Source organism: Somniosus microcephalus, chromosome 4 (assembly GCF_052327205.1).
Source record: "Somniosus microcephalus isolate GS21.2 chromosome 4, FLI_Smic_1.0, whole genome shotgun sequence".
Classification (NCBI taxonomy): domain Eukaryota; kingdom Metazoa; phylum Chordata; class Chondrichthyes; order Squaliformes; family Somniosidae; genus Somniosus; species Somniosus microcephalus.
Window position 1 is genome coordinate 1,762,279 of NC_140990.1, and position 12,344 is coordinate 1,774,622.

The 12,344-nt window shown below is 44.6% G+C and overlaps 2 non-coding genes across 2 annotated transcripts; both read right to left on the reverse strand.

Moving 5' to 3' along the window:
* Window positions 1-2,426: 2,426 nt before the first annotated feature.
* On the reverse strand, window positions 2,427-2,509 carry trnal-uaa (transfer RNA leucine (anticodon UAA)). The gene has a single exon. It is a non-coding gene; the product is annotated as a tRNA-Leu (tRNA).
* Window positions 2,510-11,877: 9,368 nt separating this feature from the next.
* Window positions 11,878-11,960, reverse strand: trnal-uaa (transfer RNA leucine (anticodon UAA)). The gene has a single exon. It is a non-coding gene; the product is annotated as a tRNA-Leu (tRNA).
* Between the last annotated feature and the right edge of the window lie 384 nt (window positions 11,961-12,344).

Consider the following 12,344-nt stretch of genomic DNA (forward strand, 5'->3'; position numbering starts at 1 on the left):
AGAAAGACAGAGAGCCATACAGAGAGAGAGAGACAGAAACAAACAGACAGATAGCCATACAGTGAGAGATAGACAAAGAGAGAGACAGACAGAGAGACAGACAGAGAGAGAGACAGAGAGAAACAGAGAGAGAGAGAAAAAGAGAGTGAGAGAATGAGAGGGACACAGATAGTGAGACAGAGAGAGGTGGGGACTGAAAGATGTAAAAACATTTCATGAACCCTACTCTTTGTTAGTTGAGAGTGACAGAGAGAGTGAGGGAAAAATGCAGATTCAGCAGATGCCAAAATAGGACTTGAAGAATTACATATGAGATCTTTCTTTCCTTATCTATAAACATCTCATAGTTTGTTGGAGAATCAACTGATGACAAATGAGTGTCACTGAGCAGGATGAAAGGAGATGGATCTTAAATTAAAGAGTTACCAGTACTGGGGCTTGAAACCACGTGGATATAAACCCATATGGATTTTAAGTCCAATGCCTTAACCACTCGGCCATCCTGGTGCTGGCATTATTCGCGCGCTGGCTCTGAGAGAATCGGGCCTTGAAGCACCAACCTGCCACAGAGTTGAGCAGAGCAGAGAGAGACACACAGACCGACACACACATAAACAAACAGACACAGAGAGACACACAGACCGACACAGAGAGGCACACAGACCGACACACACATAAACACACAGACACACAGACCAACACAGAGAGACACACAGGCAGACACACAGACACAGAGAGAAACACAGACCGACACAGAGAGACACACACAGACCAACACAGAGAGACACACACACATGGCGAGACACACAGACCGACACAGAGACACACACAGGGACACACAGACACAGACAGACACACAGACACAGAGAGGATTTACTAGGATGATACCAGAAATGCGAGGGTATATATATCAGGAAGGTATGGACCGCTGCCAAATTAGTTTATACCCTGATTTGTCTGATTATTGTTCTATTAGCGACCATATATTTCGTGCATACTTGCACAATGAAAAAGTGAAAAACTTCGAGGTGTTGGATTTAATTCCGCCCAACTCAGGATTAGTTCCCCAGGGATTTGGTTACATTAAAAAATGAGTAGTGCTGGAACCGTAGTCGGCAGGAATCGAACCTGTGCAGGGAAACACCCAACGGATTTCTAGCCCATCGCCTTAACCACTCGGCCACGACTACTAGGTCTGTACGACTTTAAATGTTGCTCAGATAAAATTGCAGTCATCCATCGCTCTGAAGCAAAACAGCACTCAGTCCCTGAACAGTCTCGTGTCATGACATTTCAAGAGACAACCTCCTCTCGCATGTTTTTTACTATTCTGTTTATCACTGTAACTTTTTAACATAAAGCTACACCAGGAAATATAAATACAGTTTGACATCTTAAAAATGCTTCCACTCCATCGCGGAATTGAAAGCCGACCTCGGGAGTTGCAGTTCGAGATAGTTCACTATATCTGACGAGGAACTGATGGATGGCGTTACTGTGCAGAATCGCAGAGCAAGAATGGCGCTCTGAACAGACCTGGGCTCATTCTCCAGCCCCAGAGGAAGGAGTGATCAACAACAGAATGACAGAGAGAGAGAGAGAGAGAGAAACGGAGGCGTATGACAAATGTGTAACAGAGAGAGACAGAAAGAGAGTGAGAGAATGAGAGGGAGACAGAGTGACAGATTGTGAGATTCTTGTCGTAGATTTCGTCAACTCTTGCAGATCAGTTGAAATGTCGAGCTGTTACAATCCATGGAACTTTAAGCCTTGTAATTGACGATTAAACCGACTGGGAGTTTGTTTAATTTTGAAATGCTGCCCAGTGAGAAACGTAATGGTTCACATCTCTACACCAGGTGGGCACCAAGAATCTAGTCTCAAATCCAAAAGTGGATTTTTTCTGTTCTGAAGAGAATGATTTTAAGAAGCTTTATAAATGTTTAAAATTGGGGTTGTTAAAAATTGCCCGCCCCATCGGCGAATTGAACCCCGGCCTTCCAAATAATAAGCAAGGACACACACCATTATACTAATGAGGAATTAACACGGGCAAAGTCGGTCAGAGCAAGAATCGAGCTGTGAACAAAACTGGACAAATGAGAACGACAGAGACAGAGAGAGAAACAGAGAGAGAGACACAGGGACACAGAGAGAGACAGTCAGAGAGAAACAGACAGAGAAACAGACAGAGAGTGAGAGACAGAGACAGACAGAGAAAGACAGAGAAGGACAGACAGAGACAGACAGAGAGATACAGAGAGAAAAATGCAGATTCGGCAGATGCCAAAATAGGACTTGAAGAATTACATATGAGATCTTTCTTTCCATATCTATAAATATCTCATTGTTTGTTGGAGAATCAGCTGTTGACAAGCGAGTGTCACTGAGCAGGATGAAAGGAAATGGATCTTAAATTAAAAAGTTACCAGGAGTGGGGTTCGAACCCACGTGGGCATAAACCCATTGGATCTTAAGTCCAACGCCTTAACCACTCGGCCATCCTGGTGCTGGTGCTGTTGACAGACTGTCTCTAAGAGAATCGGGCCTTCAAGCTCCACCTTGCCACAGATTTGAGCAGAGAGAGACACACAGACACAGAGACACACAGACACAGAGACAGACGCACAGACACAGAGAGGGTACAGAGAAGATGTACAAGGATGATACCAGAAATCCGAGGGTATACATATCAGGAGAGGATGGACCCCTGCCAAATTAGTTTAAACCCTGATTTGTCTGATTGTTGTTCTATTTCCGACCGTATATTTCTTGAATATTTGCACAATGAAAAAGTGAGAAACTTCGAGGTGTTGGATTTAATTCCGCCCAACTCAGGATTAGTTCTCCAGAGATTTAATTATATTTTGAAATGAAAAATGCTGGAACCGTAGTCGGCAGGATTCGAACCTGCGCGGGGAGACCCCAATGGATTTCTAGTTAATCGCCTTAACCACTCGGCCACCCCTACTGGGTCTGTAAGTCTTTAAATGTTGCTCAGATAAAACCGCAATCATCCATCGCTCTGGAGCAAAACAGCACTCAGTCCCTGAACAGTCTCCGCTCAAGAAAATTCTCAAAGAGACAATCTCCTCTCACATGTTTTTTACCCTTCTGTTTATCACTGTAGCTTTTTAACATAAAGCTACACCAGGAAATAGAAATACAGTTTGACATCTTAAAAACGCTTCCACTCCATCGTGGAATTGAAAGCCGACCTCGGGAGTAGCAGTTGGGGACAGTTCACTATTTCTGACGAGGAACTGATGGATGGCGTTACTGTGCAGAATCGCAGAGCAAGAATGGAGCTCTGAACAGACCTGGGCTCATTCACCAGCCCCAGAGGGAGGAGTGATCAACAGGAGAATGAAAGAGAGAGAGAGAGAGAGAAATGGAGGCATATGACAAATGTGTAACAGAGAGAGACAGAAAGTGAGTGAGAGAATGAGAGGGAGACAGAGAGACGGATAGTGAGACAGAGGTGGAGGCTGAAAAATATAAAAACATTTTACGATTACTTCTCTTTGTTAGTTGAGAGTGAGCGACAATGCAGATTCAGCAGATGCCAAAATAGCACTCTAAGAATGACATAAAAATATGAAATCTTTCTTTCCGTATCTATAAAAAACTCATTGTTTGTTTGATGGAGATTCTGCAGATGACAAACGAGTATCACTGAGCAGGATGAAAGGAAATGGGTCTTAAATTAAAGCGTTACCTGGAGTGGGGTTTGAACCAACGTGGGTATAAACCCATCGGATCTTAAGTCCAACACTTTAAACACTCAGCCATTCTGGTGCTGTCTGAGCACGTGTGGACTGTCTCTGTGAGAATCGGGGCTTCAAGCCCCACCCTGCCACAGAGTTGAGCAGAGCAGAGATTTCCTCGGTGGCAGGACAGGTTAACAAAGCAGTTAATAAAGAAGATGCGATCCTGGGCATTATAAATAGAGGCACAGAGTACACAAACCAGGAAGTTTTGCCAAACCTAAATAAACGACTCGTTCGACCCCAGCTGGAGTATTGTGTCCAATTCTGGGGAACCACACTTCAGAAAGGAGGTGAAGGCTGAGGAAAGTATCCCCGCTTGTTACCCGAGTGACCGGCAGACACACACAGACAGACACACATGTGCACAGACAGACACACACATCAAACACAGACACACACATAGAGTGACTTAGACATCGAGAGAGACAGACAGGTAGAGAGAAACACTGTCAGTAATTTTTGCTTTATTTCTGACCGTAAATTTTGTGAACACTTGCAGATCAATGAAAACGAGAAAAATCTCGAGGTGTTCAAAGTTGTGGGATTTAATATCGTCTCATTCAGGATTAGTTCTCCAGGAATTTGGTTATATTTTAAGAAGAAAAATGCTAGAACCGTAGTCGGCAGAATTCGAACCTACGCGAGGAGACCCCAATGGATTTCTAGTCCATCGCCTTAACCACTCAGCCACAATTACTGGGTTTGTAAGATTTTAAATGTTGCTCAGATAAAATCGCAATCATCCATCGCTCTGGAGCAAAACAGCACTGCGCCCCGAAACAGTCTATGTTGAAGAAAGTTCTCAAAGAGACAATCCACTCTCGCAATTTTTACTCTTCAATTTTTCACTGCAGCTTTTTTACTTCAAGCTGCACCAGGATACATCATTGCAGATTTTAGAAATGCTTAATTCCCGACGGGGAATTGAAACCCCGTCTTCCAACGTAACAGGCGGGGATACTTCACTATATTTAACGAGGAACTGACGGAAGACACTCCTTTGCAGTCACTGCAGAAGCGCAGAGCAAGAATGGCGCTGTGAACAGACCTGGGCTCATTCACCAGACCCAGAGGGAGGAGTGAGCAAGGAGAGGGAAACAAAGAGCGAGAGAGGCACGGAGAGAGAGAGAGAGAGACAGACAGAAACAGAGAGAGGCACAGAGTGAGACACACACAGACAGAAAGACTGAGACACAAAGATAGAGAGGACAATGAGAGAGCCAGACGGAGAGAGCAAGACACAGATAGACAGAGAGAGAAAGACAGAGAGAAACAGAAAGACAGTGAGATAGGGAGACAGACAGAGAAAAACAAGTAGACAGAGAGACAAAAAAGGAGGCGTATGACAAATGTGTAACAGAGAGAGACAGAGAGAGGTGGAGACTGAAGGATATAAAAACATTTTACGATTCCTTCTCTTTGTTAGTTGGGAGAGACAGAGAGTGAGCGAAAGTGCAGATTCCGCAGATGCCGAAAGACACTTCAAGAATTACATATAAATATGAAATCTTTCTTTCCGTATCTATAAAAATCTCATTGTTTGTTTGATGGAGATTAAGCAGATGACAAACGAGTGTCACTGAGCAAAATGTAAGGAAATGGGTCTTAAATTAAAAAAGAACCAGGAGTGGGGTTCGAACCCAAGTAGGCATAATCCCATTGGATTTTAAGTCCAAGGTCTTAAAACTCGACCATCCTGGGGCTGTTAATGGGCGTGGATTGTCTCTGTGAGAATCATGTCTTCAAGCCCCCTCCTGCCACAGAGTTGAGCAGAGCAGAGATTCCCTCGGTGGCAGGACAGGTTAACAAAGCAGTTAATAAAGCAGATGTGATCCTGGGGTTTATAAATGGAGGCACAGAGTACACAAGCCAGGAAGTTTTGGTAAACCTAAATAAAACACTAGTTCGGCCCCAGCTGGAGTATTGTGTCCAATTCTGGGGAACCGCACCTTCGGAAGGAGGTGAAGGCTGAGGAAAGTATCCCCGCTTGTTACCCGAGTGACCGGCAGACACACACAGACAGAAACAGACAGCCACACATGTACACAGACAGACACATAGAGTGACTCAGACATCGAGAGAGACAGACAGGTAGAGAGAAACACTGTCGCTAATTTGTCTGATTTTTGTTCTATTTCTGACCGTATATTTGGTGAATACTTGCAGATCAATGAAAACGAGAAAAGTCTCGAGGTGTTGAACGTTGTGGGATTTAAAACCGCCAAACTGAGGATCAGTTCTCCAGAGATTTGTTTACATTTTGAAATGAAATGAAAAATGCTGGAACCGTAGTCGGCAGGATACGAACCTGCGCGGGGAGACCCCAATGACTTTTCACTCCATCGCTTTAACCACTCGGCCATGACTACTGGGTCTGTGAAGTGTTAAATGTTGCTTAGATAAAGCAATCATCCATCGCTCTGGAGCAAAACAGCACTCAGTCCCTGAACAGTCTCCGCTCAAGAAAATTCCCAAAGAGACAATCTCCCCTCGCATTGTTTCACTCTTCCATGTTCCTCCCTCGCTTTTTAACATTAAGTTACGCCAAGAAATATAACAATTATTTTACACTGGAAAGACTAATTTCTCCCCATCACAGAATTGAACCTCTGTCAGCCGTGCAACAGGCGGCGATTGTGCACTGAATTGATGAGGAATTGACGAAAGTCACTGCTGGGCGTTCTCTGCAGAAGCTCAGAGCAAGAATGGCGCTGTGAACAGACCTGGGCTCATTCACCAGCCCCAGAGGGAGGAGTGAGCAAGGAGAGGGAACCAAAGAGCGAAAGAGACGGAAACAGAGAGAGACTGGGGAACAGTGAATGAGACAGAGAGAGAGACTGGGGAACAGTGAATGAGACAGAGAGAGAGAGACTGGGGAACAGTGAATGAGACAGAGAGGAAACCAGAGAGAGAGAGCTCTATACTAACGGCGAACTGGTGCAGGAAGTTGTTATGACAGTAAATCTTTTTAAATTATTTTAGTTGATGTTTATTCCATTCTACTTTCCCAAGGAGGTTTTAAGGAGTTGGCCAAAAGTTTAAAATTTTGAATTATACAATCTTCCTCCCCGTCGGGGAATTGAACCCCGGTCTCCCACGTGACAGGCGAGGATACTCACCACTATACTAACGAGGAACTGACGGATACAAAATCTGTCAGAGCAAGAATCGAGCTGTGAACAGAATTGGACTGAGAGAGAAAGAGAGAGAGAGACGGGACAAACAGAGAAAGGGACAAATCGTGAGACAGAGAGAGAAAGACAGAGAGATATTCAGAGAGATAAAGAGAGAGACAATGATAGATACAGAGAGAGAGAGACAAAAAAGGAGGCTTATGACAAATGTGTAACAGAGACAGAAAGAGAGAGTGAGAGAGACAAAGAGAGAGAATGAGAGGGAGACAGAGAGACCAGATAGTGTGACAGAGAGGGGTAGAGTCCGAATTCTCTTTCTCCTTGTTAGTCAATAGTGACACTTGAGAAAATGCAGATTCAGCAGATGCCAAAATAGGACTTTAAGAATTAGAGTTAAATATGAGACAGAGAGAGAGAGAGAGAACGTGTCGGGGAATTGAATCCTCACCACTATACTATCAGGGACCTGGTAGAGGAAGTAGTAAAACAGTGCTTGAGGCAAAGACTCGAACACTCACACACACACAGACATGTGTGCCTGCTCTCTATGTTTATGTGTATGTCACATATTTAATAAGCTTTTCTGAGTTTCATGGATTCATAGACACCTACAGCACAGAAGGAGGCCATTCGGCCCGCCGTGCCTGTGCTGTCTCTGTGAAAGAGCAGTGGTGCTCAGTCCCACCCCCCGCTTTTTGTCCGTAACCCTGTTAATCTCTTTCTCTCTGTCACTCTCTCCCTCCTCCGCGCCCCACACGGAGGAGAGGGAAACAGAGAGAGAGAGAGAGAGCTCTATACTAACGAGGAACTGGTGCAGTATGTTGTTATACAGTTCTTCATGCGCCAGTAAATCTTTTAAAATTATTTTGGTCGGCTTTTTTTCTGTTTTACTTTTCCAAGAAGGTTTTTAAGGAGTTGCCCAAAGGTTTAAAATTTGTGATGTTGAAATCGCCCTCCCCATCGGGAAATTGAATCCCGGTCTCCACTGTGACAGGCGGGGATACTCACCACTATACTAATGAGGAACTGATATACTGGCTGCTGCTAGAATCGAGCTGTGAACAGAACTTGACAAATGAGAAAGACAGGGACAAAGAGAGACAGAGACAGACAGAGAGACAGTCAGAGAAAGACAGAGAGAGACACACAGAGAGAAACAGACAGAGACAGGGAGAGAAAACGACAGAGAGCCATACAGAGAGAGATAGAGAGAGAGACAGACAAAGAGAGAGACAGACAGAGAGACAGACACACAGACAGACAGAGACAGACAGACAGAGAGAAACAGACAGAGAAAGACAGAGAGCCATACAGAGAGAGAGAGACAGAAAGAAACAGACAGATAGCCATACAGTGAGAGACAGACAAAGAGAGAGACAGACAGAGAGACAGACAGAGAGAGAGACAGAGAGAAACAGAGAGAGAGAGAAAAAGAGAGTGAGAGAATGAGAGGGACACAGATAGTGAGACAGAGAGAGGTGGGGACTGACAGATGTAAAAACATTTCACGATCCCTTCTCTTTGTTAGTTGAGAGTGACAGAGAGAGTGAGGGAAAAATGCAGATTCAGCAGATGCCAAAATAGGACTTGAAGAATTACATATGAGATCTTTCTTTCCATATCTATAAACATCTCATAGTTTGTTGGAGAATCAACTGATGACAAATGAGTGCCACTGAGCAGGATGAAAGGAAATGGATCTTAAATTAAAGAGTTACCAGTAGTGGGGCTTGAAACCACGTGGATATAAACCCATATGGATTTTAAGCCCAATGCCGTAACCACTCGGCCATCCTGGTGCTGGCATTATTCGCGCACTGGCTCTGAGAGAATTGGGCCTTGAAGCACCAACCTGCCACAGAGTTGAGCAGAGCAGAGAGAGACACACAGACCGACACACACATAAACAAACAGACACAGAGAGACACACAGACCGACACAGAGAGGCACACAGACCGACACACACATAAACACACAGACACGCAGACCAACACAGAGAGACACACAGGCAGACACACAGACACAGAGAGAAACACAGACCGACACAGAGAGACACACACAGACCAACACAGAGAGACACACAGGTAGACACACACACATGGCGAGACACACAGACCGACACAGAGACACACACAGAGACACACAGACACAGACAGACACACAGACATAGAGAGGATTTACAAGGATGATACCAGAAATGCGAGGGTATATATATCAGGAAGGTATGGACCGCTGCCAAATTAGTTTATACCCTGATTTGTCTGATTATTGTTCTATTAGCGACCATATATTTCGTGCATACTTGCACAATGAAAAAGTGAAAAACTTCGAGGTGTTGTATTTAATTCCGCCCACCTCAGGATTAGTTCCCCAGGGATTTGGTTATATTAAGAGACGAAAAAAGCTGGAACCGTAGTCGGCAGGATTCGAATCTGCGCGGGGAGAACCCCAATGGATTTCTAGTCCATCGCCTTAACCACTCGGCCACGACTACTGGACCTGTGAAACTTTAAATGTTGCTCAGATAAAATCGCAATCATCCATCACTCTGGAGCAAAACAGCACTCAGTCCCTGAACAGTCTCGTGTCATGAAATTTCAAGAGACAATCTCCTCTCGCATTGTTTCACTCTTCTGTTTCTCACTGTAGCTTTTTAACATAAAGCTACACCAGGAAATAGAAATACAGTTTGACATCTTAAAAATGCTTCCACTCCATCGCGGAATTGAAAGCCGACCTCAGGAGTAGCAGTTGGGGATTGTTCACTATATCTGACGAGGAACTGATGGATGGCGTTACTGTGCAGAATCGCAGAGCAAGAATGGCGCTGTGAACAGACCTGGGCTCATTTACCAGCCCCAGAGGAAGGAGTGATCAACAAGAGAAGGACAGAGAGAGAGAGAGAGAGAAACGGAGGCGTATGACAAATGTGTAACAGAGAGAGACAGAAAGAGAGTGAGAGAATGAGAGGGAGACAAAGAGACGGATAGTGAGACAGAGGTGGAGACTGAAAAATATAAAAACATTTTACGATTACTTCTCTTTGTTAGTTTAGAGTGAGCGAAAATGCAGATTCAGCAGATGCCAAAATAGCACTCTAAGAATAACATATAAATATGGAATCTTTCTTTCCGTATCTATAAAAATCTCATTGTTTGTTTGATGGAGATTTAGCAGATGACAAACGAATGTCACTGAACAGGATGAAAGGAAATGGAACTTAAATTAAAGAGTTACCTGGAGTGGGGTTCGAACCAACGTGGGTATAAACCCAGTGGATCTTAAGTCCAACGCATTAACCACTCGGACATTTTGGTGCCGTTAATACGCGTGGATTGTCCCTGTGAGAATCGGGGCTTCAAGCCCCACCCTGTCACAGAGTTGAGCAGAGCAGAGATTTCCTCGGTGGCAGGACAGGTTAACAAAGCAGTTAATGAAGCAGATGGGATTCTGGGCTTTAATAAATAGAGGTACAGAGTACACAAGCCAGGAAGTTATGCTAAACCTAAATAACACACTAGTTCAGCCCCAACTGGAGTGTTGTGTCCAATTCTGGGGGACCACACTTTAGGGAGGAGGTGAAGGCTGAGGAAAGTATCCCCGCTTGTAACCCGAGTGACCGGCAGACACACACAGAAAGCTACACAGACAGACAGGCACACACATAGAATGACTTAGACATCGAGAGAGACAGACAGAGAGAAACACTGTCGCTAATTTGTCTGATTTTTGTTCTATTTCTGACCATAAATTTGGTGAACACTCGCAGATCAATGAAAACGAGAAAAATCTCGAGGTGTTGAAAGTTGTGGGATTTAATTCCGCCCAACTCAGGATAAGTTCTCCATGGATTTGGTTACATTTTGAAATGAAATGGGATGAAAAACGCTGGAACCATAGCCGGCAGGATTCAGAACCTGCGCGGGGAGACCCCAATGGATTATCTAGTCCATCGCCTTAACCACTCGGCCACGACTACTAAGTCGGTGATGCGTTAAATGTTGCTCAGATAAAATCGCAATCATCCATCACTCTGGAGCAAAACAGCACTCAGTCCCTGAACAGTCTCCGCTCAAGAACATTCTCAAAGAGACAATCTCCTCTCGCATTTATTTACTCTTCCATGTTCCTCCCTCACTTTTTAACATGAACCAATTTAATTAGTATTTCACATCATAAAGACACATTTTGCCCCATCGCAGAACCCCGCTCACCAGGCAGGGATACTCCACTAAACTGACCAAAGTCACTGCTGGGCGTTCTCTGCAGAAACTCAGAGCAAGAATGGCGCTGTGGACAGACCTGGGCTCATTCACCAGCCCCAGAGGGAGGAGTGAGCAACGAGAGGGAAACAAAGAGCGAGAGAGACACGGAGAGAGGCAGAGAGAGAGAGAGACAGACAGAGAGAGAGACAGAGAGAGAAAGACAGAGAGAAACAGAGAGAGAGACAGGCTGAGATAGAAACAGAGAGAGAGAGACAGAGAGAGTGACAGAGAGAGAGACAGAGAGAGAGAGAGACAGACAGAGGGAGAGACAGACAGACACAGACAGGCAGAGAGAGACAGACAGAGAGAGAGAAAGACAGAGAGAAACAGACAGAGAACGACAGAAAGACATACAGAGAGACAGACAGAGTGAGTGAAAGAAAAGGAGGCGTATGACAAATTTGTAACAGAGAGAGACAGAAAGATAGAGAGAGAATGAGAGGGAGACAGAGAGGCAGATAGTGAGACAGCGGTGGAGACTGAAAGATATAAAAACATTTTAAGATGCCTTCTCCTTTTTAGTTGAGAGTGACAGAGACAGTGAGAGAAAAATGCAGATTCAGCAGATGCCACAATAGCACTTAAAGAATTACATATGAAACCTTTCCGTATCTATAAAAATCTCATTTTTTGTTTGTGGGAGGTTCAGCCAATGACAAAGAGTGTCACTGAGCAGGATGAAAGAAAATGTGTCTTAAATTAAAGAGTTACCAGGAGTGGGGTTCGAACCCACGCGGGTATAAATCCATTGGATCTTAAGTCCAACGCCTTAACCACTCGGCCATCCTGGTGCTGTTAATTTTTGTGGACTGGTTCTGTGAGAATCGGGGCTTGAAGCCCCACCCTGTCACAGAGTTGAGCAGAGCAGAGATTTCCTCGGTGGCAGGACAGGTTAACAAAGCAGTTAATAAAGAAGATGTGATCCTGGGGTTTGTAAATAGAGGCACAGAGTGCACAAGCCAGGATGTTATGGGAAACCTAAATAAAACACTAGTTCGGCCTCAGCTGGAGTACTGTGTTCAATTCTGGGGAACCACACTTTAGGAAGAAGGTGAAGGCTGAGGAAAGTATCCCCGCTTGTTACCCGAGTGATCGGCAGACGCAGACAGACAGAAAAAGAATGCCACACATGTACACAGACAGACATACACATAGAGTGATTTAGACATCGAGAG